General features: G+C 40.3%; 1 pseudogene; it reads right to left on the bottom strand.

Moving 5' to 3' along the window:
• Positions 1–15,055: 15,055 nt before the first annotated feature.
• On the bottom strand, positions 15,056–17,357 carry LOC145076230 (mitogen-activated protein kinase kinase kinase 18 pseudogene; annotated as a pseudogene).
• Positions 17,358–27,828: the final 10,471 nt, after the last annotated feature.

Below are 27,828 nucleotides of genomic sequence, written 5' to 3'. Positions count from 1 at the left end.
AAATCATAAACTCGGATGGACAGACCCAATCCATTATAAATAAGACTATATAAGTACAAAACATTTGATACAACACATTAAATAGCCCAACAATCTCCCCCTTTCTGTCAAATAAAGAAAGAAGAGTCTTCTTTGTTATTTCTTCTCAACCTTGAATAGCCGAGTCATCAGATTCAAAAGGGTATTTCTAATCACAAAATACCACTTTATCATATGATTGAAGCATTTCAGATCCCCATCATTGTTCAATTTGCTTGCAACAGTCAAGGCCATAATGTTGTTCAAAGCAGCAGAGGAGTATAAATGTTGTCTAAAAGAAAGAACAAACTCTTCTAAACTTTGTCACCCTCATTCCTTTGATATACCACACTCCAATCTGCTTTCTTAATCTTTCCCAACTCCCTCTTTTGAAAATCCTTTGTTTCTTCTTTTGGATTCACAACAGGTATTTTCTTCAATACAGAAGTGATTTCCACATCTAATTTTGCAACTTCATGAATGTAGCAAATCAACATTCTTTTCAGCTAAGAAACGATTGGCTCATACTTCGTTTCATCTTTTTACAATATTAGAAACAAGGAAATCCAGTTATTTGGATTCATACATGGAAGATCAGCAAATGTGAAGTCCTCTTCTTTGCGATCTGCTCCTCGAAAACCCCTAAATTTGACATTTTTGAAGTGTTCTATTGGAAAAGGAGCATAAACTTTCATAACGACCAACTTCTTTAAGCTCCATATTTTGTACTAAGGCTGGCCATGATTGAGATAAAATGAAAAAGCTTATTATTGACATTGTAGTCTGAAAGTGGAGCTCCCTCAATATGTTCAAAACCTCGGAATAGGAAAGCTCTCAGAGTGAGTGGGAAGTCGAACTGAGAATCAGAAGTATTGTTCAGTTCAAAAGAAACCATTGGCTCTAACCAATGAACATTTTGATCATCGATCGCTTCCTTCTGAGTTCGTTCAAGGGTCCATGGAGGAAACAATGACATCTGAGTCGCAAGAGTAACTTTCGCAACTCTAGCTTCTGCTTCCTTTGCTTCTAATTCCCTGCGAAGAATTAGAAGATCATCAAGCACCTTGTCTCAATTTTTTTTGGATAAGCTTTTCACCTTCCAAAAGAACTTCTTCTTTTTTCTTCATCATCATCAATGATCTTTTCTTTCCCTTTAGATCCTGAAGCTTCATTAACCTTCGGATCTATCTTCGATTTTGCTTCATGTTATTCATCAGTGGGCTTCTTAACCTGGGGCTTAGGTTGTTCTTTTTCTTTAACATTCTCCCCCTTGTTTCGGAAGAGAATCAACTTTCGAAACACCTTTAATTTGGTTAAACATGTCAAATACGGGCTGAAGCTTTTCCAAGAGATTTTGACGAATTGAAACATTTAGCAAAGAATCCCGAGTTTCCACCATACGATGCATATACTGATTAATTTCGGAAATGCACCTTTTGATGACTACCTTCTCAGTCTTGAGATCATCCAAGTGTTTATTCGCATAGTTGAGTTTGAGGGAAAGAACCATGACTTTTTCAGTCTTCGCAACCAACTTGTCCATGATCTCATTTTCAGCAGCAAGATCCTTTTGAAGCTGCTCGATCTTCGAAACAACAGAAACAATCATCGCAGATGTGTCAGTTTGGAGTTCACCTCGAGCACGAGAGAAGGCTTCTCTTTCAGTTTGTAAAGTAGTTCCGAGACTCATAATGACTTTGTTGTCTTCTTTAGTGTTCTTATTAGCTGAGCTTCGAAAATCAACCATAAACTTGCTGACTTCAGCATATAGTTTTTTTGACTTTTGCTGTCATCTCATTAATGGTCTTCTCTGATGCTTGTATTGCCTTGGTTGATTCTTCAAGGACTTTCACATTTCTTTTTGTTAGCATTTCCACAGTAGTCTGATGAGACATCAACATGTACTCATAATTGGTGGAAGATTGGGTAGACTCCAAAATCTTTTCCAACTTTTCATTCAAGGCTTTAAACAACCCTTTGGTCATTTGGGCTTCGTCATCATCGCTTGCTTGACGGATTGTGAATGGGATAAGCACAAAATTCTGAAAATCTTCTTGATCATCCCCATACATAACATCAAAATCATCTTCTCTTAATGGTGAAGCTATTGTCGTGCTTGGACCAATAGTAACACCGAAAGTAATATCTTCCCCTGTATCAGATACGTTGACAATGACTTCTGGTGAACTGAAAAATGTGGTTGTAGGTGAAGTAGTAGAATCAGTGAAGAAGTGTAACATCCCGTTTATTAAATAAATAAATGAATTAATGAATGAATAGTAGCCCTAAAATCAAAAATTATATAGCAAGGTGTGGGTCTCGAGGAGCTAACTGTCATAATTTTAGAAGTCGGGAGTTAAAAGTGTAAGTTTCAGATTGGTTTCATAAATATTTATGAAGGCAGGGACTAGTTGGTAAATTATTGGGATTTAATTTGAAGAGATTTTGGTGGCCAAGGAGCTGAATGGTAAGATATGGACTTCATTGGAGAATAATTTGTAGAGGAGGGGCTGTTTGGTAACTGTTGGAGTTATTATGAAAAGAATTATAGTAGGGGTATAATGGGTAAATATGGGAGCTATTTCGAAATTATTTCAGGAGGGAGGGACCATAGTTGTCATTATAGGATAAAATTATATGGGGCTCGGGGTATATAAACCCATCACCCTGGTAAACCCTAACCCAAAAGAACATGTTTCAGCTGCTAACCTCCCTTCCTCACTCTTAGACGCCGCCACCATGGTCGGAGTCGGGAACCGCCAGTCGAGTATTATCGCTGCTATCTTCGGCCAATGGCGCTACTGCTGTTACCATTCCCAGCCGATGACAATACCACCAGACTTCCGCCATTCTTTTCCTTCTCCATCTTCAGTCGCTGCCATGTGAGGCCCCATCCACTACCTGCTCCTTCGCCATCAGAGCGCCACCATCACTGCCAAAGTACTGCTGTTGAGGCTGAGGACGAAGACCAGCGATAGGACATTGGGAATGAAGAAGAATAAACCACTAGTCACCGTTAACGCTGGCTGTAGCGCTACTGCTCCACCGCTGCCCGATTCCGTCGGCTATTACTTGAGTCACTGCTTCGGCTATCCTACTCCAGCCGTAAGCGCCGCTGTTACCGCCGTTTTGTGCCACTGTCGCCGCCGTGTACCAACAAGTGGGTGGCTGGGTCCTTTGTGAAAACAAAATGTGTATGTGTTTATCTTAGTGTGTGTGTGTGTGTTTATTAAAGTGAAGTGTTGTGTGGTGTTGCTTGGCCGAACATATCAAGGGAGCCACCACCACTACCGTAAGGTGGTGGCTAGCACCTCTGGCTACCTCAAGGGTGGTTGTGCATGAGTGTATGTGTCTTATTTGGGATAATATGATGTATAATGTATTATTTGGACGGAAAACTTGAAGAAAACCCACGACCGCCACCGTGACATGGTGGTTGTCGCTCTCTGCCATCACTAGCCGTTATGTTGGGTGGCGGTGTGCATTTGGATGACTAGATTACTACTTTGGATGTTTGATCAGTTTTTAGTTTAGAATCATAACCACCACCGTGAGGTGGTAGTGGGTGGTGCCCAACTTAATTAATAATTAATTAATCTAAAAACTTAACAAATGGATTAATTGGAATATCATTGGGTTGGAAACCCTATATAGGGTTTAAAAAACCCTTATTTGGCTTTGGCCTTGAGTTGGGACTTTTATTGGGCTTTGGTGATTGGGCTACTGATGGACCATCCAAGAACAAGAATATGTACTAAAATATATTGGGCTTTAGGATAAGGTCCATTGGAAAGGCTTGGGCCCAATTTGGAAAATTCGGCCATAGATGGACCATAATTGGGTTTTGAGGATTATGAGAGGTTGGACCATTGGAATGCCAAATGTTTGGACTGTAATAAATGTTTAGGCCTTAAGGTAAGACCATGTAGAGTTTTGGGCCCAATTTGGAAAATCGGGTCATATTTGGGGCTTGGTCGACTATTTGACATTTTGGGATTTCAGGGTATGATTTTCGGCCTTAATCTTCGACTAAGCTAGGTTAAGGGTAAAATGGTCCTTTTACCCTAAAGGGGGGAGGAGGGGTTAGAGTTATGCGTTGGAAGCCGAAATGTTTAATTGGGTTTTGTTTTGATGTTGACAGCTTGAGGATCTGTAAGCCAGTAGCCCGAGATTTATTCGTTGGACTTCAGAAATACAAGTTGAGTTTCCTCTAGTAGAACAGGTCGAAGGCACCAAGGTCGGACCGCATATGTATTATTAGTAGCTGAGTGTGGGCGAGGCCTGTATCTCCCAGTTAGCAGAGTGTAGGCGGGGACCGTATCTCATAGCTTTAGTTGAGAACGAATATATTGATGATTGATATATTTAGTTATACTTGTTGTCTGTGTGATACTTATATGTATGTTCAGTAGATGAGTGTAGGCAGGGCCCGTATATGATAGATAGCCGATATGGTACATATTTATATGTTTAGTTATACTTGTTAATTGTGTGGTACTTGTATGTATTTTCGTGACTAGCTGAGTGTGGGCGGGGCCCATATCTCATAGTAGCTGAGTGTGGGCAGGGCCTGTATCTTATAGTAGCTGAGTGTAGGCGGGGCCCGTATCTCATTGTAGCTGAGTGTGGATGCGGCCCATATCTCATTGAGTGTGGGCGGGGCCTGTATCTCCTTGTAGCATGATTAGTTGTATAGTATGTGGTAGTTTGAGGAGACCCACTAAGCTTCATTCTTACAGTTTTCAGTTTTGGTTTCAGGTACTTCTGGTAGCAAGGGGAAGAGCTCGGGATGATTGCAGTGCACACACCATTTGTTTAGCATGGGATGTTTATACTCTGATATATTTTGGCAGATGTTATGATAATTTGAGATACACAATTTATGCTTTTTAGATGATGTTTGGATTACTATGGTTTTATTAATGCTTTAAAAATGAAAATTGTAGACTATATTTTTGGGATGTTACAAGTTGGTATCAGAGCCTTGGTTTGAGTGATTCAGGCACACTCTTGGGTGTGGCTGAACTAAAAAACTAAGGAATTGATAGGAAAATTTTCAAAAGAAGATCATTTTTATTAAAAGAATTTTGAAAAGAGAAAAACACTTTTAAAAGAGAAAAGGGTGTGATGCATGCAATCAGCCGAGCTCAAGTATGTACTCCCAAATTACCCATACAAGTTTATGCAATGTTATGATATGCTTATGAGAACTGCATGCTAGGTTAGGGATAAGGTTCTAGGAAGGATGCCTTATGTGCTGTATATATGTGTATGAGCTTTATGAACTGCATGCCAGTACTGAGTAGTCAGTGATATGATAGCCTGAATAGAGGATGCTTGATTATGTTTACTCAATGCTCGAATGCTGCTTGCTTTGTGCTTTTAGGAGTTCTAGTTATCTCTAACTAACCATTAAACGAATATGTTAAGTTACATATTGCGAGGACTAAATAATTTTAGAAGGTTAGGTTTAGCTCTATTTTACAACTCTTGTCTGAGTCCAACCGTTGTAGGGTAGGACTTCTCATTTGAAGAATTATCTAGTCTTAGAGATATGTAATGGTATTCGCGAGCTAGTTAGGGGGAGATAGTAGGAAATTCTTATGTAGATGATGGCATGGAGTGGATTTGTGATTACCCTAGGGCAAGCCTAGGATGAGAGTAATAGAGAGCAGTAGCAGTAGAAGGGACTTGGTAGAGTCAAGGCAGTTCTTGAGGAAAGTATGGATAGATGTGGAAGGTAGTATGGGCCCGTACTACTGAAAGTAGAGGATCTGTACTAGAATCAAGGAAGGATGAGATGTATCCAGGAAACTTGTAGTGTATGTGATCCCTCGAGATATAATTAGTATTCTGCTATTATTCTAGTATACTTGAGTATGGTGACGCTACGTGGTAGACCAGATGTCAGAGTTGGTGCCGGTGAGGGATCACGCTCAATATTGTCCCTTGAGTCGGGCAGCTTGATGGTCAGATGAGGGAGTTCATTCCATCTGAGAGTACACACAATATCACTTACCATACTCCTATGATCTTCGGTATGATCAATTAGGGCATTTTAGAAATTTATAATGGGAGGTTAAGAGCATTCTACACTGAGATAGCAACCATGATAGGGATGCGTACGTTGATGATTCGGGAGTTCAGAGCTCATGAAGCTCCAGATTATCAAGGGGCTAGGGACCTCATTGCTAGCAACAGATGGTTGGTAGATGTCGCCAACACTTTTCATACCAACCGTTTCCTGAGAGGGACAAGGTCCAATTTACTTCCTGTTTCCTGAAGGACATGTCCTATTATTGATGGAAAGAGGTTGGTAGTGAGTTGGGTGATGATGCGGTCGATGCTATGTCATGGGATGTCTTTTCGACCAGATTCTGGGCAGAGTTTGCCCAGGAGATTGAGGCGCAACAGTTGGCATGAGAGTTGTTAGATCTCCGCCAGACTACTAAGACCGTGGCAGAGATCACTGCCAAGTATTGGGAGAGAGCTTAGTGGGTATCATGACATACTGCAGAATGATACCAGGGAGATCGTGAGTATCTCGGGGTGTGAAACCATGAATGATATAACTTCTAGAGCCTGAGAACGAGATATTGACTTGAAGCCTATTGGGAAGAGGGTACCAGATCAGTTGCTTATATTGGAGGGTCTTGGGAGCAGACACAAGTTTTCGGATAAAGTTATGAGAGGCCATCAGGGCTAGATTCAGTACGGCACGTGCGGGAAATTGCACGATGGACTCTTTCGTTCTATCGGTACATACATGTAGACATGTGATGTGACGTATCCACCTAATGGCTAGCTCCTATCACTCGGAGTCCCACAATGCACAAAGCAAGCAACATTCAGAAAAGGGGATATCTAACCATAACATACTCAAGCAATCATAATCTCATATCATGAATTTGTACTAGCATGCAACACAAACTCATAAACTCAGGCATAACCTAAACAGGCTATCCTACTACTGTCTAACCAGCACTATCATGCAGCTCAAAATCACATATAACAGGCACATAAGGCATCCTCCCTAGATCCTTAGTCCTAATCTAGCATGCTGTTCTATTAACTGATAATCATAACATAACTTGTACGGGTATTTTGGGGTACTTACTTCAGCTCGGCTGATTGCATGCACCACACCCCTTTTCTCTTTTCAAAATTCTTTTCTTTCTGAATTCTTTTTGGTTTTCTAAAACTGTTTTCTTTCTCAAACTCTCTTTACAAAACTGTGGTTTCATTTTAAAAACTTCTATATCAATTCCTTAGTTTGAGTTCAGACACACCCGAGAGTACATCCGAATCCCTCAAACCAAGGCTCTGATACCAACTTGTAACGTCCTAAAAATATGTACTAAAAATTTCTTTTATAAATCATTTCTAAAACCATATTCATAAAAGATATCATAAACCATAACTGAATTCAGAGTATTAATTTTCAAAACATATGCTCATTATCAGAGTAAAACATCCCAGGCTGTCTAATCTATGGTGTGTGCCATGCAATCACCCTAAGCTCTTCCCTCCACTACTGGAAGTACCTGAAACCAAAAACTGAAAATCGTAAGCACGAAGCTTAGTGAGTTCCCCAACCTACCACATACCATGCATAAACACATACTGCACGTACTGGGCCACGCCCTCTATTCTGGGCCTCGCCCCTACCTCGGGCCTCGCCCACTACAATGGCCCCCGCCTACTCCAGGCCTTGCCTGGCTTCGAGCCTCGCTCGGATACATATCTGTTTCACTTAGGCCTCGCCTGTCACTGGGCCTCGCCCGCTAGCATAAACTAACACATAAGCATATCACAACACATAAGCTAACATGTACTAATAAATCATGTCCTGAGGCCTCGCCTATCATGGGCCTCGCCCTTGTCCTGCTACTGATGAGTCATGGAACCCCGTCCATGCTCCTACTAATAGTGAGATACGGGCCCAACCCACAGTCACTCTTTCCCTAACTTGGGCCTCGCCTCGGTTCTGCTGCTAATGAGATGTGGAACACCATCCACACTCTGCTATTGGTGAGATACGGGACCTCGCCCACACTCACCTCCCTACCAGGTACATACATGCATTACACAGACAACAAGTATAAACTATCATATAAACCATTCCTTGGGCACCCGTCCACTATCATGGGTCGGCGTTGCGACCTTAGACCCATTCACACAAAGGGAAACTCACCTTCACTTGCTGAACTTGCTGAAACCCCTCTGCTGCTGCTCGACAACTCTTCTGAACTGTGGCTCCACTAGCTCCCCGAGCTATCAATACCAATATAACACTTAGTCTAACTGTCCTCCGAAAGTCAACTAAGTCAACTCTGGTCAAAGTCAACCTTCCAGGTCAACCCTACTCGCCGAGTCTGCCTACTGACTCGCCGGGTTCATATGCTCAGAGTCCTTCCATTCGCGACTCGACTCGCCGAGTCAACCCATGACTCGCCGGGTCCACCGATTTCCGAGTCTTGTCCTGTCCAACTCACTGAGTCTCCACTCGACTCACTGATTCGAGTCTTAACTCGAAGGGTTCGGGGTTTCGCGACCTGACTCGCCGAGTTCAAGAACAGACTCGCCGAGTCCAAGGAAAACTTCAACAGACTCGCCGAGTTGTTCATCCAACTCGTCGAGTTCCTCCTAATCTTCATACTACTCGCCGAGTCTATTCAATCCTTCATGCATTCAAAGGCTTTTTGAGTCATGCAGGGACTCCAAACTGTAGATCCACTCTTCCAAGGCCTATTTCTCACGTAAAGTTGCAAACTTTACGTGTAGCTAAGGAGATCTAGGCCCAAAACACTCCATACTCGGGTTTAAGACAACCATGCTTCACGTACACCCCCAAGACTGATACTTTATGAATCTCTAGGCCAAAATACACTTAGATCTGAAGTAACAACTTCAGATCTGGACTTCTAACTCCAATTGGCTCTAGGACATGGCATAAAAGCCCCAAATTTCATGACAAAAAGGAAACTATGAGCAAAGGAGTGAAGGTAATGACTTCTTACCTTCAAATGCTCTGAAAAGTCACACCAACTCTGGATCCAAGGCTTCCTCTTGCACCACTATGAACTTCCTTCTCTTCCAAGCTTCAAATCACAACACCAAGGATAGATCTTTGCTCAAAACGAATATGGTGCTAGGGTTCGATGTTTTGGATGAGGGGAGCTGTAAAGGGACCCTAAGGAAGAGAATGAGGTGCTTAAATAGTGCACAAAGTCCTAGATTTAGGGTCTCCCACTTCAGACCGGACTCGCTGAGTCCATTCTCCGACTCGCCAAGTCGGTCACTTACTCCTCGACCCGGATCCCGCTCGGGCTCGCCGAGTTACTCCTTGGACTCGACGAGTTGGCCTTTTAACTTAGGGTTTTCCTTTCCTTTCTTGGTCTTTTTGATTATGGGTGTTACAAATCTCCCCCACTTAAACTAAACTTCGTCCTCAAAGTTTCTCGACGGCCAATCGCACTGCAATTTGCTTTCAACACTCTTTTTTGTAGACCTAACATTCGCTGACTACCTTCGCTGGCCTTCCGCCCGGTCATTCTGACTAACATTAATCCTTGCGGATAATAATCTCGGGTCAACCCTGACCCTGAACATTCTGGAAACACAACTTACTCAACTGATAATTCTTCTGGTACTCTAGGGCTCACCCAACTACATCCTGGACCGGCCTCTCCCAAGGTCTCACCTCTCTAGGGCTATACAGGCAAGCTCCCTACTATGCTCATCCACTACCCATTCCTGATCCCTATCTGATCACTAGGAGATAAGGGCCTTGCCCCAACTCCGCTAACGAAGCTACTATGGAATGCTACGGCTTACCTGTAGTCTTATAACACCTTCCATCTCTGACTGCTAGTGAGTGCTACGGCTGCCTCGTAGTCTTACAACACCTTCCATCTCTGACTGCTAGTGAATGCTACGGCTGCCCCGTAGTGAAAGACTATGACTATGAGATTCTATATCAGCTGAGTAAGGAAAATATTATGTTCGATGCATTGAGTCGGAGGGTAGTGAGTGCCCCGATTCGGGATTTATGCATGAGGATGACTATGGTGACCCCAATTTTGGAGATTATCAAAGAAGCGAAGTCGAAGGCCATAAAATAAGAAAATTGGAAAAATAAGCGGGTAATCAGGAGAATTTCAACCTTTGATATTGACAGACGAGGGCTTTTGACTATTCATGGGCGGGTATGGGTATTGTATGTAGGTGAGGCCCGACCGATTTTGATGGAGGAGGCCCATAAGTCGTGATTTTCGATTCATTCAAGTGCTACCAAAATGTATCTCGACCTGAAGCAAAGTTACTGGTGGCCATGTATGAAGATAGGTGGCCTAGTTTGTAGAGAGATGTTTGACCTGCTAGAAGGTCAAGGTCGAGCACCAATGCTCTCATGGCATGTTGCAGCCTCTAGAGGTTTCCCTATGGAAGTGGGAGCAGATCACCATGGATTTTATTACGAAGTTGTCGACGATTGCGAGGGGTGTTGACGCTATCTAGGTGATAATGGATTACTTGATGAGCAGTGCTCACTTCTTAGCTATTAGCAAGAGCTCTTCTGCAGGGAAGCTGGCTGAGATTTAAGTTCAATAGGTGGTGGCTCGGTATGGGGTGCCGATTTCTATTGTGTCAGACAGGGATGTGTGTTTCAATTCCAGGTTCTAGAAGATATTTCACAAGGATTTGGTACCTGAATACACTTCAGTACTGCATACCATCCACATACTGACGGGCAGAGCGAGCAGGCTATTCAGACGCTCGAGGATATGTTACTCTCCTGTATCATTGACTTTGGTGGGAGTTGGGACTCCTATCTCCTGTTAAAGGAGTTTTCTTATAACAACAACCATCATGCCAGTATCGGTATGCCCTCCTTCGAGCTTCTGTATGGGAGGAGATGTCAAACTCTTATTTGTTGGGGCGAGGTTAGTCAGAGCCGCCAGAGGAGTTATGCAGATCGACGATGCTCTGAGCTAGAGTCCCAGGTGGGGGATTTAGTGCTTCTGAAGGTGTCACCCTGGAAGAGTGTTATGTGCTTCAGGAAGCGGGGCAAGTTGGGCCCCAACTTTATTGGCCCTTTTCAAGTTTTGGCCTGTGTGGGCAAGACAGCTTACCGGTTGGAGCTATAGGGGGAGTTGAGACAGATTCATGATACCTTCGGTGTTTCCCAGCTGAGGAAGTCTATAGCCGACGAGACAATTGTGGCCCCTTTGGAGGACATTCTGATTGATGATCGCCTGAACTACGTTGACAAGCCTGTGGCAGTTATGGATCATAAAGTGAATGCCTTTAGGAACAAGGTAGCGAATTTGGTCAAAGTTCAGTGACAACATCGAAAAGGGTCTGAATGGACGTGGGGACCCAAGTCCGAGAGGTGTCAGCACTATCCTGAGCTGTATCCTGAGCATGACTTCGAGGGCAAAGTCTGATTCTAGTGGGGGATAATTGTAACATCCCAAATATCACAGGTTATTATTATTACTCTTAACTTTATCAAAAGTTCACAACTGATCCCTTGAGGAAAAAAGGCTTTCATTTTGGTTGTAAGCTAAGCTTACTTGAGGGTATGCGCAACATACTCGTGCTATAAGAAGAACGTAGATGATCCGTTAGTATGCTGGGGCTACGTGTGGTACGCCAGGCGTACTATCCCAGACTCCAAACCCAAATTTTAAGGGTTTCTCCCTATTTAAACAATCTTATATCCCCTTTGGAGCATCCTTATCAGCCACCATTCCCTCCTCGAACCCTAATTTAGATTCTAAGTTGTTTATGTGAGTTTTGAAAGCTTATTGGCTGAATTTGGTGCATATTGTTGAAGAAGGAGACTAGAGAAGAAGGAGTGGTTTCTTGCAAGCTTGTAGATCCATAAACCTTTCCTCTTTGTGAACCTTTTTTAGGTATAAAGTTTATACCATGATGAGTTTTCTATTTGATCTACATGTTTGAAGTTTGATGAGCTTTCTGTCCCCAAGATTGGACCTTTATGATTTTGGAGCACTCCAGGGAATTTTAGTTGTCCTTTCATGCATTTTAGGACTTTAGATTCATAAAAATGCTTGCTTGATCATTCTCTATGGATCATGCATGAGTAGTGTAGCTTAGAGTATGTTGGAAGTTGAAGTTTGTTGCATTGGGTCCTTCCAAGCCATGAAAAGGCTTAAAGTTGATGACTTTATGGATTAAGACACATTAGCATGGTCAGATCTGGAGTTGGGTTAGATGTCTTAAATGATTAAGACGCAAAATTGATGAAAGTTGAAGCAGACGAAGTACGTCGGGCGTACTCCTGGCTATGCCCCATGTAGCCAGGTTCGTCCCTAATGGGTCACTAGTTGCGTCGTACACCCTGCGTAAGGAAGTGTACACCCAACATACACGCTGGGCAGTTGACTTTCGTTGAATTTTAGAGTTTTGGTCAAGATGTAGAGTTTGGCACCATGAGAAGGGAAAAATAGTCTTTTTTTTCCCTTAGAGGACTTAGTTATGGGATTTGGACTCGCGAGTTGAGCTTTGGACCTTAAATATTAATTAGGGTTAATTATTTCGTTGACTAGGCGGAGTCTAGTTCCGGCAATTTGGGTGTGAGATTTACTTGTCATCAGTGTCAGGTGAGTCTCCTCACTATTTCTTACCTGTGTGGTAGAATAGTTGTATTTGTGATAACCAATAGGTTCTACTGTTCTTTTGTATATGGTGATTATGTATGACTGAGACTGCTTCATAGTCTCGAGGGTTGTTGATAACCTATAGGGCGTGTTGTTGCCTACTGGGAGTGCTGATAGTCCCCAGAGTTGCTGATAACCCATAAGTGTTTATTTATGTTGTGCTGTATGTGGCATCTTGAGGAACTAATAAAGCTTTGTGCTTATAATTGTTGATTTATGTGTTTCAGGTACTTCTGAGGATCACGAGAAGGTGAAGTTCTGATTGTACACACTCGCTGGGTGGATTGCTACTGGGAGAGTTTGAGTAACTCTGATATTTTGTGATAATGGTTGTTTTTGATAATTATGTATTTGATAACGTGGTTTGTGAAACATTTTTTTGTAAATTAAAACTGAAAAAATTGCTCTACGTTTTGAAATGTTACAGATAGAGAAGAGAGGGAGAGTTTTGGAAATTTAGACTACAATATGAATTATCATATAACATCTTGTTGTCTTTTAAAGTTCGTACTCTAGTATCTGGTTCATCATCCATCCATATGCAATTTATGCATCAAAATGGATGGATTAATAACTTATCACCACTTTTCTACATTTAGCAATCTTTCGCATGTAAGCGTAAAGCTAACCATCTTTATAATAGACTGGTTCCAAGTAATCACGGGCGTCCCATTGATTTTGAGGGCACTATACAAAAAAAAGTCCCCTAAACATAATTTTTTTTGTATATAAGAAAAATTCATTAATTTTTTGATAAGTCAATACTTGTTAGAAAAATAATAAAAAAGAACAATAATATAAAATCTAATCTCACATAGTTACATGAATCTTAATGCTCTTATAACATTCTTAGAAGCAAAGATGTTCACCAACTCTTCATAATTATTACTCCTCAATATACTACTCCTCCATATACTGTTCAAAATAGATATCATTTTCAGGTCATGAAGTATTTTTTGTGACATTATGAATCATAAATAGGATTTTAACAACTTCAGTTTTGAGAAACTTGTTTCTATAGACGCAATGGTTACTAGAATTGTCAGCAAGACTCTATATGCATTAATCGTTTTAGGAAAACAACTAACTTTTTTTCATACACTTTAAAGTCTCAGTGTTGTTAGTAGTTTCACTCGGTAAGAACTCGTCAACTATATTTAAATCTAGATAAAGTTGACGGCGTCAATATTTAATCTTTCTTCGTACTTAAGTGCAACTTCAAGACTATTGCAACACAACTTAGGATATTTGACAGCAAATTTCTTCAATTTTTGTAGAAAAGTACCATTTTTTTCGTACTTATTGTATTGTGGAATTTTTAATTTAAGAGAATTCATCGCTTGAAAGGGAAACAATCAAACACACAAGCCACAACAGACGATTGATTTTGTAATTGAAACACATAGGCGAGCATTATCAGAGTTCTTAGAGAAATGATTATGTTTTCTAAAAGTAAAAGAATTAATTAATCAATAAAATGAAATTGAAGGCCACAAGCTATTCTGAAATTGACTCTTCTTATTATTTTGAACTTAATTATTTATTTATTTATTTATGAATCATATGATGCACTGATTTTGAAACAATCAGTTAATCAATAATCAAACACACACAGTCACAATGACTTAGTCAATAATCAAACACACACACTCTCAATGACTTAGCCAGTTCGATAGAAAGAGTAGCGTCGTAGCGACTTTCGACTTGGATATGTAAGAATTAGAGGGTGTACTGACTTTGGCTTGGTAACTATACCTTTGAATCAATTTTGTTTTTGGGCTTGGAATACTAGACTACTATAACGAACCATATGTAAAAACCGGGCGAGAGGGCCCTGTGCGGTCGCCCACCTCGCACACCCTCAAAAACACCCATGCAAGTAATTAGTTTATGATAATACAAGATTGCACAAAAGCCACCACATTTTGGATAGCTGTCACAAAACTCACTAATTTTAGTTATATATATATATATATATATATATATATATATATATATATATATATATATATATATATATATATATATATATATATATATATATATATATATATTCAATTTTAACAATCAGAATGTGATGTCACTAAAAAGTATTACATCAACATGTCATGTTAGCTGCTGCATCAACATATTACGTTACATAATAACGGGGCGGCCGGATAAATGATGAACAATGAAACAAATTGAAAAGAGTGTTTGAAATGAGAAGAAAACACATCACATCAAATCACGATGTTAAAATTACCTTAGTAACCTTTGTAAAATTTGCAAAACGAACTAATTTTGTTCAACCTTTAGAATTTGAGATATAAAGCATATTTTTGTTCAACCTTTAAAATTTGAGATATAAATCATATTTTAAAACTGTTAAAAGAAAACCAAAAAAAAAAAAAATCAACAAATTCTTGTATGTTAATCCTTATCCATTCCACTTTAATTCACCTACTTGTTATAATTATAGTCAACAAGAATTTGGTATGTGCCATTTGTCCTTTTGGTCGTAAGGGTATTTTCAAAACCCCAATTTGTTAAAAGAACATTAGGTAAATTGCCTAATTCCCTCAAATGTTTAATGTGTTGACTTTCTTGAAGGGTGTTTTGCTTATGTCTATTAGATTATCACAATCCCACTAACAACCATAAACCAAACTCCAAACACAAACGGACATAGAAAGAGCCAAGGGCATTTTTGGAATCCTCTTGGGCCAAAATGAGACATTTCGTTTTTCAAGTGTAAAATCATTTAGCCAAAATGAGACATCTTGGTTTGTTACCCAAAAGTTGTAGTTGACTTTTTGGAGTCTTCGTTTTAACTTTAAGATGTGAATCCTTAAATGAAGCCAGGGGGAAGAAGTCAAAATCATTGACCTCTTCAAATTCTCTGAACCTAATTTCTGTTTCTTCTTTTTGGCTTCAAATTACCAAACAATTCTATATGTAAAAATTGGTTGACCTGCCAAATTATTTTTCACTTTTTCATTTTTAAAACAGGTCAACTCTTTGTTCGACATGAGAATAATTAACAAAAGGATATCAATGATTGTAAGTTTGTAACTCGACATTTATCAAAAACATGTGGTGGTGAAGCTAAATGATTTTTAGTTGAGCAGCAGTATGTTATGGGCATAAATCATATAAGCTTCTGATTAGTTTTAGTCCAAAACATTATAAGAAAATTATATATCTTTTAAACATGTTTTATGATATTTAGTAGTTGAAGTTGTTACAAAAACTAGTTTGGACAATCATTAAATTATGTTCATATGGTATAATTTGTTTAAAATTGGTTCCAATAACTTGTATGTGATTTGAACTCTTGGCAAACTCAGGGTTTTTACTATTAATACAATGTTAGCAGAGAATAAATATCGAAAAGCATAACAAACGTACTCTCTAATTTTCAAAAAATTATCGTTAATTATATGATCAAAATCAAGAACATTAGATACAATCGAATATTCTAAAACCTCAATATCTGCGTCACTAACTGAGATTTCAAACTCTAATTCTTCTTCTACATTAAAAATTGAAATACTAAGCGACTCCATATAACCAAAATCGCCATCATCAACATCCATTTGATCAATCCCATTACGTCTAACTGTGATCCAATCTTCCTCATCGTCCCAATTGGGCAGACATGACGGAGTAGCTTCAACCAATTGCCTTATCCTCTCCACAGGAGACTCGCCGGAAAAATTATCGACCTGGGTGGGTTCCTCTGAAGGTTCCGACGCTGATAAAGATTCCCAGAAACTTTGATCAAGTATACTTGTCGGAGATTTTCTTGTTTCAGATCCCGAATTCAAATTACAAACAAATGGGTGTTGCAGAAGTTCATTTATTGTCCACCTTTCTTTAGCATCTGTCTTCAGGCATTTAGTCAAAAAATCTTTGCCTTCCTCCGGCAGAAACTTGGGAATGTCTGGTATGTCGCCGGAGTATCCTATTCTGTATAAAGCAGACAACGGATCCATAAACTCCGGCCACGGGTTCGACCCAGTTGCCATTTCAATAACTGCGCACCCGAGAGCCCAAACATCAGCGGGAAACCCCTGTTCTTCGCCTCGTGCAACCTCAGGTGCCATGAAAACCGGTGTACCGGAAAGTTGAGATGTGGAGGCACCATTGTTTCCGACCATCTTTGCACAACCCAAGTCGCCGATCTTGACAGCATCTTTGCACACCAACAAGTTTCGGCATTTTATATCACAATGCACCAAATTATTGCAGTGAAGATGATCCAATCCAAGTAGAATCTGATGAGTATAAGATCGGATCAGTGACTCGTCAAGCGACCCTCCTTGTTTCTTAATAACATCCGAAATCGTTCCATCGACGGCATACTCCATGAACAGATTATACATGGGTTTGTTGTCATCATAATCAACATCAGAACCCATGTACTTGATTATGTATTTGGAGCTTAATTGAGAAAGAAAGTGTTGTTCTTTCTGTAAGAACGCAGAGGTAGAAAGCTCGGTGGACTTGACGGCAAAAAAGTCTCCGGTGGTGGTCGTGGCAACAGAGACGGTGGCGTAAGATCCCCGTCCGATTACTGGACCTCTTTTCCATTCCATTGTAGAGAGAAAAGTCGAGAATTTGAAGAGTATGTTATGTCAGCTCTCAGCTGTAATTCGATGGCATATGAGCAGAGAGGATACTTTATATATAAACGCAAACACATGATACATACAAGGATAGATTTTTGTTATCGTTAGGATTTATTATTATTTGTTTATTTTGCTATATATACGGTCGTTGTTAAATTATGGAAAAATGACTTACCAAGGCTAATGAATTATTGATTTTGTATTTTTATTCATATTTAGTCTTTTATTATTTCTTTCTCAAGAAATTCTTATATGCCCTGATTAATGTTTAAATATTGTATTTGCTCAACCAAAACTATAAATATTATATTTGTCCTTATTAAATGTTTACGATATTGGATTTGTCAAAATATATACTTTTAATAGTTTTTAACATTTAATAATTCTTTTTTATATTATGAAATCTTTAACACTAAAATAAACAATAGATAGACCATATTACCCCTGTCTTCTAAAATAACCACAAGAACTCATAACATGAGCATGTATCTCTTGCAGTCCTCCTCACAATCATCATCAATATTAACATTTCCATCCTCGTTGCCCTGTCACCATTTTCTTTTTTCCAATCGAGTATAAACTGCAGATAATTCTAATTTCATCGTCGTCCTTCTTGCTCTTTCTCAAGCTTCGATTTCGCCCTAATGTTGAAGATTATGTGGGCCATATTTATTGTGCAATTTGGCTGAATACATCAATTTTATGGTTTTCTTTGTAAACTAATATGCAATATGCATATAACAAAGCCTACACCAACATTGTGAGACGTAATTTTTGCTTGCTACTTTTTGGTTTAAATGTCAAATATTGTTGCTATTTCTAATTTGAGAATGTGAGATTAGAACTAAGGTTAAGCTTATATTTGCTTCTTACCTTTATGATGAATCTTATTTCAAATCAATTTTATGGTTTTCTTGTCAACTAATATGCAATACACATATATCACAACTTACATCATTGTGAGATGTAATTTCTTGTTATTTTTTCTGTTTTGATTACAGGTTGTTAGTTCAAATCATAGTTGTGAACTAAATGTGTTTTTTAAATATAAAAAGAATGAAAACATTGTGAAACATCCCAAAACTTAAGATAAAATTTTCATTTTTTTTAAATCCAACCAAAGCCATAATTGTGTACAAAACATTGTTTCCAACGATAATAGTCACATATCGGAGTTTCCTAAAATCAAATGTCATAAAATCAGAAGGATGTGTACAATCATGCCTTTGTTTTTCCCCGATCATTTGAAGTACCTTAACCATAAAACTTAAACCATAAGTCATAGATTAGTGAGTTCTCCCAAATACCACACAACAGAACATATAAAAACACATATTGGGTCCACAACCTCCTTGTTGGATTACCCATGGCCCACAACCTTCATGTTGGATTTCCCTGGCTCACAACCTTTCAGTTGGATTGCCTAATACATACTGGGCCCACAACCTCCTAGTTGGATTACCCCTGGCCCACAACCTCTCGGTTATATTGTCGGTTTGTTGACTGACAACACAAAGCAATACACTCTAAACCCCACCAAAATATGTCGACATATAAAATAGATAAAACACATAACAACAACCAGATAATCATGTAGATCTTTACATATCACCATAGCATATCAATAAAAAAACACAATACACTATCTACTAGGACAGCATTGGTGCCTTCGACATACAAGTACAGTGAGGAAAACTCACCTCTCAGTCTGAAAAGATAGTTAAGTATAGCACAACTCCGTATACAAACTCTACAGGTCACATATACCACAAACAATGAGCTTGTCTCAAACTATGGTTCAAAATACCCAAAATGCCCCTAGGTCAAACTTGGTCAAAGTAAACGGTCGAAAGTCAAGTAAAAGTGAACTACAGTAGGTTGCCACGCCTTGGCCACACCGTGGCCACTATCTAATAAAACAAGCAGGTATCGACCAAGTCGTCACACCGTAGCAACCTAAGCCATTTCGTGGTGATGGGTCTGGGCAACTTAAACCATTAAGTCGCTTTTCTTTGGAGGCTAACTAGATCCTCATTCCACAATGTTTCTGGCACCTTATAATCACATAAAAATCCATACTTCCATTCATGCATGTCCAATGCATGTCTTGGACTATTATTAGGTCAAAATAGAGAAAAATGGCCAAGATCTCATGCAAGAGTTCAAAACCTTATAAAACTCCAGATCCAACACACTTAACCATAGATAGACTCTAAGGATTCATAAAGTTGGCAACTTTATGAAATCCCAAACACTCCAATAAGTCCCAACATGAAGATAAGTCATAAAAACCTATATATATATATATATATATATATATATATATATATATATATATATATATACATATGCATAATAAACCAAAAATATTGGAATTTAGGGACTTACAAAAGTCCAAAATATGCACAACAAGATGATGAGAAGAGTTGCTTGTTGAATCAATGTCTAGAAGTCACCTTCTTCTTATTTTTCTTCTCCAAAATCAACACAAAAAACATAGAGAGCAAAAATGGACGTTAGGGTTTGCTTGGAGTTTAAGAGAGTGTGATGGACGAGAAGGGTGAGCAACCCTAGCCATCGCATTCCCTTAAATAAGGGCAAACCCTGAATATTAGGGTTTCTCATTAAACCGCTGACACATCGTGAGCATAGCCTGCCACGCCATGGTGACCTTAAATAAGATCGCAATATTCTTGAAGTGCCATGTCATGGCGCCCTTCCCCACACTGTGGCCATCCTTAAATATGTAACATCTTGAAATATGATCCAGAAATTTCATTTTTGATTTAATTAAATCAGTATTCCAAAAACATTATCCATACAAACCAAATGAAAATAAGTGTATCAAACATCAAATCAGTCAGAGTAATATCTCAGAAGCAGAATCCATGTGGTGTGTGCGATGCAATCATCCCGAGCCCTTCCCCTTTGAACTAGAAGTACCTGAGACGTAAACTGAAAACCGTAAGCACAAAGCTTAGTGAATTCCCCAAGCTACCCCATACCACATAATAAATCACATATTGGGCCCCCGCCCTCTATCGACCCCACCCTATATCGAGTCCCACTTAGCTTCGGCCCCCACCCGACTTCGAGCCTCGCTCGGTATGCATATATGTTATTCTTAGGCCCCGCCCACTATACACATATACATATATAAGATAATCATACTAACACATGCAATGATCATAAACGATTAGCATATGATATAGTCATCGGGCCTAGCTCGACATCGAGCCCCGCCCGGTACACATAGCAGCACATATGACATGCAAGGGTCACGCAGACTCCTAGCCTCCTAAATACAGAATAACACCCATTTAACATTTGGGTTCCAATCTATATCTAACAATCCATACTTGGGGTAAAATGACCATTTTATCCCTGACCTAATTTGGACCGAGACTTAGGCCCAAACCCAAAGTCCCAAAAATCCAAATCCCACTATACTACTCAAGGCCCATACTTGGCCTAATTTTCCAAATTGGGCCCAAAACCTTACATTGGCCTTACCCTTAAGCCCACCTAATCTCATAGTCCAAAACACTTGTTCTCAGTTGGCCCAACAAGGACCCAAACACCTAAGCGGAAAAGAACGACCCAACCTTGAAGCCCAAAAAGCCAAACCCATTTGACTGAGTACGCAGGGCGTACTCAGCTGTATGCTAAGCATACATGCTAAATGGCTTATACACTGTGCGTACGGACTTGTACGCCCAGCGTACTCACCCATTAAGCCAAAATCCATATTAATCACTTAATGATTAAGATCAGAAGCCCAAAACACAGATCTAAGTCCTAACAAACATCTAGAACCATGCAGTCACCGAGTTGGTGACTTTGCATGTTCCATAAGGACCGAACTTCAAAATATAGCACTCTACTATCATTAAATGGACATAAAATCACGCATGGATGGATCTAAACCTTAAAGGTGCCAACTTTATGGACCTTGAACCTCAGAAACACCAAGAGTGGTAACTCAAAGCTCCTGGAGTGGTATTAAACCACTAGATCTCATTCATGGGGCCAAAAAAGGACCAAAACTCGTATATATAGATCTAATCCATCAATGATCAAGTTCATAACTTTTTACCTAAAACAACATAAAAATAAAGCAAATAATCGAGATCCACAAGCTCTTCCTTGATTGACCACCTTACACCAAGCTTCTACTTCTTGGATATGGACCAAAACACACCAAAACGAACGCAATGAGCTCAAAATACCACAATGGAGGCTAAGGGATGATTTCTAGGGTTTTGTAGGCTTCATGCTTTGGAAATTTTATTGCATGTATGAATAGAGAAAACTTACATCCAAAGCTATTAGGGTTGTATGTGCACCATAGGAGTGTTATAGTACACAAAACCCAACAGGAACGTGGTTCAAGACGTTACGGTCGAGGAGAATCTACAATTTTGGCAAACTAAAGTATCTCTTCTTGACAAATTTCATGAAGTTGCATAAATACAAAGGAGATTCACACTCAATAATTAGTTGCAAATAGAAGGAAGGAGAGATAGTGCAAGAATACTTTACCAGGGTCACTAATGCCACATTAGACGTCCCAAGCCTCGACGAAGGGATAATAGCAGGCACCTTCACGTGGGGCTTCCTCCTAGGACCGCTGTCCTATAAGGTCATGCGGAAGAACCCCTAGATACAGGTTGAGCTAAAAGGGAATGTAGAACGCTATCCGAGACAAGAGGAAGGAGTGGCAAGGAAGCAAGCATACTTGAACGCCATGACCGCCTCATCCACAAAGCATCACAACTCACATCGCACCACTCGGAAACCCCGGGCGGTGGCAGAGACTTCGGATGAGGAAAGCGCCCACAAGGACGATTTAGGCCATTCCAAAGAGATGAAAGAGGAGGCAAACAACTAGGCGTCTATACAGTCTGTGATAAGAAACCAGTGAAGGGAGGAAAGGGACGGTAGTGTGAATACCATAAGAGCAAGACACATGACACCATCAACTGTTCAATATTAAAAAGGGAAATGGAGGAGAAACAACTAAAGGGAAACCTCATAGAGGTAGCATGGAGCCTTCGGGTCAAATTTGATGCCGAGAATGCGAAGGGTGTAGTAAGGGAGCATGAACAACCTCACGAACTCTTGTTGATCAGGTAAAAGCGAGGAAGACAGGAAGAACACTGAGGCATAGACAATCTCACCAAATCAATGCAAGGCTTAACGTTTTCAGCAAAAGATCCCTGACCGGCAGGCAGGCGAGGAGACGACCCACTCATAATCCAAGGGTCCGTCATAGATATTACTATCCATCGAGTGTAAATCGATACCAACAGTTCAACAGATATTATCTACGAGCATTTTTTCCGTCTCCTCCTGGACAGGTGGAAGGAGAGCCTCAAACTTGCAACGGGGTGGCTAATAGGCTTCACAAGGCTCATCCTGTGGCCCCTAGGCAAGATCCACCTAACTTTCATGTTGACCAATCATGAAAAAGAAAAGAAGAAGACAACCCTTATAGATTTTGTCATAATACGACACCCGACAGAAAAAAACATCATTCTTGGACGGACAACCCTACTCAAATTCGGTGCAGTCCCATCGAAAATGCATGAAATAATAAAATTCAATAGAACGGAAGGGCCGGGGACGGTCTTGGAAATGCTGCCAAGAGAATTATGATGTTATGAAATCATGCAGCCGAAAGAGATCATGCAGGAAAGAAAAAGGTCACAACTAGAGCAAACTAGTGGCAGTGAGATCATCAACATGGAATACCCAGACCAAGTAGATGGAATAGGTGGCAACCTGCCCCCGACGACGAGACAGGCATTATACAAGCATGTATTTTCCTGGTCTTCTACAGATATGGTAGGAGTAGACAAGGAGGTCATAGAGCACAAACTTATGATCAAACCGGGTGCCAAAGAAATCAAATAGAAAAAGCGAGTCCAAGGGGGAGACAGGAACAGGGTAATCAATGTCGAGGTCGTCAAGCTAACCAAAAAAGGAATACTCTGGGAAGCAGTTTCTTGACCTGGATCGCAAACCATGTCATGGCTAAAAAGCACGACGACACGTGGCGCATGTGCATCGATTACTCCGATCTAAACAAGGTCTGCCCTAAAGACTGCTACCCCTACGAGAAATTGATCAAAAAGTCAAATCCCTGCAGGGTTTCAGAATAAAATGCTTCCCAGATGCGTACAAGGAGTACCACCAGATCTTGATGACCAAAGAAGATGAAGAGAAGACAACTTTCAACATAGACCATGGGAATTTCTGCTACACCAAAATGCTTTTCAATCTGAAGAACACAGGAGCGACCTACCAATGCCTCGTCGACTCCATATTTGCAAAAAAAATTGGAAGAAACATCGAAGTATACGTCGATGACATGGTCATAAAAAGCCCAAATGACAGGAGATTAGTGGAAGACGTAGAAGAAACATTCAAGACATTGGAAAAGGTCAAGATGAAGTTAAACCTGGGGAAGTGTACCTTTGGTGTCGAGGAAGGCCAATCTTGGGATACCATGTCACTACGGAAGGAATACAACCCAGCCCACCCAAAGTGGATGAGCTGATCGAAGTTCCATCCCCACATACTCTGAGGGACACCCAAGGGTTGTATGGAAAACTAATCGCTCTAAGTCGTTTCATCTCCAACTCAGAGGATAAATACATGCCACTTTTCCATACTCTCAAAGGATGCATTGAAAAGAGCAACTTCCAATGGACGCCGATAGCAGAAACAACACTCCATCATATTAAGGAAGCTCTACACATATTACCCACACTAGCCAGCTCCATTCCAGGAGAAATGCTATAGGTATACAGCCTCGGACGAAGCCATCTCTTCGGCATTGGTAGTAGAAAGGGAAGGAAGGTAAGAGTCGGTCTGCTTTGTCAGTCGAGCCTTACAAGTCCCCAAAACCAACTACCCCGTCCTTGAAAAGTTGGTGCTCACGCTCATCTACGTAGCACGGCTCTTGACGCGCTACTTCCAAGCACATAATATAAAGGTATTGACAAACTGCCCCATCAAACAAATATTACTTAAACCAGAAAACGTCCAGACGATTGGCGAAATGGGAAATCGAACTGAGTGAACATATCATTAGCTACCGCCCATGTACCAACATCAAGGGGCATGTGTTGATAGATTTTCTCCCTGAGATTCCAGGCAAAGTGAAAGCATCCACTCAGAAGAAAGAGCTATCAGGCCCAGACCGGCCAAAGGATGCCTATAGGTGGACCCTATACACCGATGATGCATCTAGCAAAGAGAGATCATGAGCAGGCCTGATCCAAACAAGCCCAGAGGGGGAAGAGATCACCTACGCCCTGCGCTTTGATTTCCATACCGAAAACAATGAGGCCGAGTATGAAGCCTTACTCGTCGGCCTACGACTGGCAAGACAGATGGACACAAAAACGATAACAGCCCTGGCGGATTCAAGGTTAGCAGCTAACCAAATCAATGGAGAGTTCGAAGCAAGAGGCAAAAGAATGGAGAAATATGTAAAGGTCGTGCAAAGGCTCGTCGAACCCATCAAAGAGTACACCATTAAGCAAATTCCAAGAGGGGAGAACAGAAGAGCAGACGCCCTTAGTAAGCTAGCATCGACATGCTTCGACCACATATCCAAAAAGATTTTGGTAGAAGTACTCAAAGAAACGAGCATAGATGAGCGATAGGTACAAAATTTGACACCAGCACATCACACATGGATGACACTGATAGTCAAATATCTGTAGTACAACATCCCGCCAGATAACCATGAAGAAGCTAGAAGAGTATGAATTAAATTACCATCGTATACAATCATAGAAGGAGTACTATACCGGAAAGGGTTCATGACGCTATGGCTAAAAGCATAGATGAAGCCAGAGGTAAAGAAGCACTTCGAGAAGCACATGCTGGCCCAACGGGTACGCATGAAAGGGAAAGGACCCTCACATGATAGATACTTCGGATGATCATCTACTGCCCAACCATACACCAAAACACAGACCGAAGTATCCAACAGAACGTTGGTAAATGGAATCAAGAAGCGCATAGGGAGAGTTAAAGGCATTAGGGTCAAAGAACTACCAGGAGTACTCTAGTCATACAAAACAACGCCAAGAACGAGCACGAAGGAAGCACCCTTTAGCCTAACTTATGGCACATAAGAAATGTTGCCGGTAGAACTAATAGTTGGGTTGCCCCGCACGACCTAATTCGAAGAAGCAAATATTAAGAAAGACCTAAGGGTAAACTTGGACCTCATTGAGGAGAAGCGTGAGCATCGAACATCCGCCAAGTGGCCTATAAAATTGCCGTGGAAAGATACTATAGCCAGAGAGTCAAAGAGAAAGCTTCCAAGATAAGAGATTATATCTTAAGGCAAAACAAGGCAACCAACACCCAGCCACAAGGAAAGCTAGGCCCCACATGGGAAGGACCATACAAGGTCATCGAGGCTGCAACAACACATATGTGCTCGAAACAATGGAAGGAAGGTAAATCCAAAGAACATGGAATGCCAGGAATCTAAGGAAGTTTCTTTTCTAAAAAGGAACTCACCACTCCGGCTGATCTCACCGAGGGACCTTCGATACCCTAGGCTTAACGTACCTTGCCCTTCACTTCACATTATCTTCATGCAAAAACAAAATACTTAGCGTATTTGTATGGCTCAAAATAGCCATTTTTTCTAAATACTCTATGTATTTATAGGGCTCACAATAGCCATATCATTAGAAATACTCAGTGTATTCGTAAGGCTAAGAACAACCATTTCATTGAAGTATTCAGTGTATCTATCAAAATAGTCTATTTCAATACTTAATGTTTTTCGTAGGATCATTGGTAGACATTTTATTAAAATACTCAGCGTATTTTTTAGGATCACAATAGCCATTTCAATACAATACATAGCGTATTTGAAAGGCTCAGAATAGCCAACCTATCGAACATATGAAAAGATTGTCTTAATGCTCAGTACGCCTGCTAGATATAACACGAGAACCTCATAGTAAGCCACTTAATGCAGACAGTCATCACAAAGCTTAGCACGCCTGCATAATCCAAAACAACCACCTAGTGTTATACGATCATCACATACAAACGGAAAAAATCGACAATAAAAAAGGTTTAAAGTCAAACCACACACAGAAAAATGAAATGAGTTGCATGCAGAACAACAACACGCATAACGAACATGCTTTACATTATCAAAAGTCATTACAAACAAGGCCAAAGGGCCACAACCCGAAGGGTAGCACACGGTGTGACAACCCGAAATTTCCATTCTAAACAAACCATATGAAGCCAATAAAAGTAGAACAGTTACAGTGAAAACTCAGATTTCGAGTATAAGTTTGGCAGTTTTCAGGATTTTACACTTAAGGAGATATTAGGAGAGTGGATGCACTAGGGTTTTGTGCAACACTGTTATTCCAATACTCTAGGACATTAGAATTCGTTTCAGGAATAAAAATATTTTCTGCCAAAATATCTTAGGACTATAAATAGAATTCTGAACCAAATTGGTTCATTAGTTGAATTCCAGTTAGAGAAAAGCCAAAATTCTCTCTCACGGATCTTCGGGTTTTTATCCCAAATTGTGAGTAACTCTTTCTAGTAGTGTTAGAAAGCTTTAAATGTGTTCATAACATAGATTACATAGCTAAATCATTCGATTTAGGAGTTTACTCCCCAAGGTGTTCTTGGGCGGTAAGCTCCCGAAACCAAGCCTAGATCGTCCCCCGTGATATACTACTGCCTTGGACTTGTATAGGAGTGTATTAGAGACATTAAATCAAGCAAGAATCACCCAAGTTTGGGAGTTCACGGCCCAAGAGTATCTTAGGCCGTAAACTCTAAATAACATGCTCAAATGGTGCTTTTAAGGCACCTAAGGCTTAGACTTGAATTTAGACATGTACCCTAAAGTGTTTAAAGCCTAGAAAACATAAGGAATCACAAGTGCTAAGGAGTTTACGGCCAAGAAAAGTTCTTGGGCCGTAAACCCGTATAAAGGGGTCAAATGACACCCTAACTCCTTCCTTATGCCTAGAACCCAACATAGATCATAACCTTGAAATGTTAGAGACTTGAAAACACCATAAACACACTCCCAAGGGAGTTTACGGCCGTAAACTCCATGGGAATATGGTCGCAGGTCCGTAAACTCCTTAAAGGAGTTAATAGGAAGCCCAAACACTTGATTTAGCCTTGAAACAATTCACCACTAGAGTTGTAGTAGTTCTAAGCTTCATTTAGTGACCCTAAGGAGAGTTTAAGGCCAGGATTTTACTCCCCTGGGCCGTAAACTCCAAAACATATGGTCATTAGACCATAAACTCCCATTAGGGGCATTGCACTCCTTTGTTGCAACCCATTAACCTCCTAGCACTTGACCAAAAGTGTTTTCCTCGTGTTAAAATGTTTATACTTGTATAATTAGTGTTTTAATCACTAATTATTTATATACATATGTCTTCATATGTAATTAGGATCATTGTGTGTGTCTAAAGTCTTCACTT

Source organism: Lactuca serriola, chromosome 9 (assembly GCF_051521515.1).
Source record: "Lactuca serriola cultivar US96UC23 chromosome 9, Lser_US96UC23_V15, whole genome shotgun sequence".
Taxonomy (NCBI): domain Eukaryota; kingdom Viridiplantae; phylum Streptophyta; class Magnoliopsida; order Asterales; family Asteraceae; genus Lactuca; species Lactuca serriola.
The sequence above is the reverse complement of the archived record's forward strand: the minus strand, read 5'-3'. Positions and strand labels throughout refer to the sequence as shown.